Source organism: Chiroxiphia lanceolata, chromosome 19, assembly GCF_009829145.1.
Source record: "Chiroxiphia lanceolata isolate bChiLan1 chromosome 19, bChiLan1.pri, whole genome shotgun sequence".
In the NCBI taxonomy this organism is placed as follows: Eukaryota; Metazoa; Chordata; class Aves; order Passeriformes; family Pipridae; genus Chiroxiphia; species Chiroxiphia lanceolata.
Window position 1 is genome coordinate 6113609 of NC_045655.1, and position 405 is coordinate 6114013.

Below are 405 nucleotides of genomic sequence, written 5' to 3' on the forward strand. Positions count from 1 at the left end.
GGAGAAGGGGCAAGAAAAAGGGAGAAGAGGTGAGAAGGGGGCACAGGAAGGTGATGGGGGGAGAAGGCAAAGGATGGAGCAGAAGGGCTGTATAGGAAGGTGTAGGGAGCCCAGGCAGGAGGGGAGAGCGAGGAAAGGCTGGAGGAGAAGGGTGAAACGAGGAAAACCGTGCTCTGCCGTGAGGAAAGACGAGGGAGGGTCGGGAGAGATGGAGGGTGGAGGTGGCGAAGGGATGACAGACCGAGGTGGGAAAGAAGGGAAGGCTGCGGGGCGTGACGGAGGGATGGAGAGCTGGAGGAGGAGGAGGAGCCGCGGCCGTGGGCGGAGGGAGGGATGCGGGCGGAGGGGAGGGAGGGCCGGGACCGGCGAGCCCCGGTTTGACAGGAGGGGGGAGGCAGCGGGAGC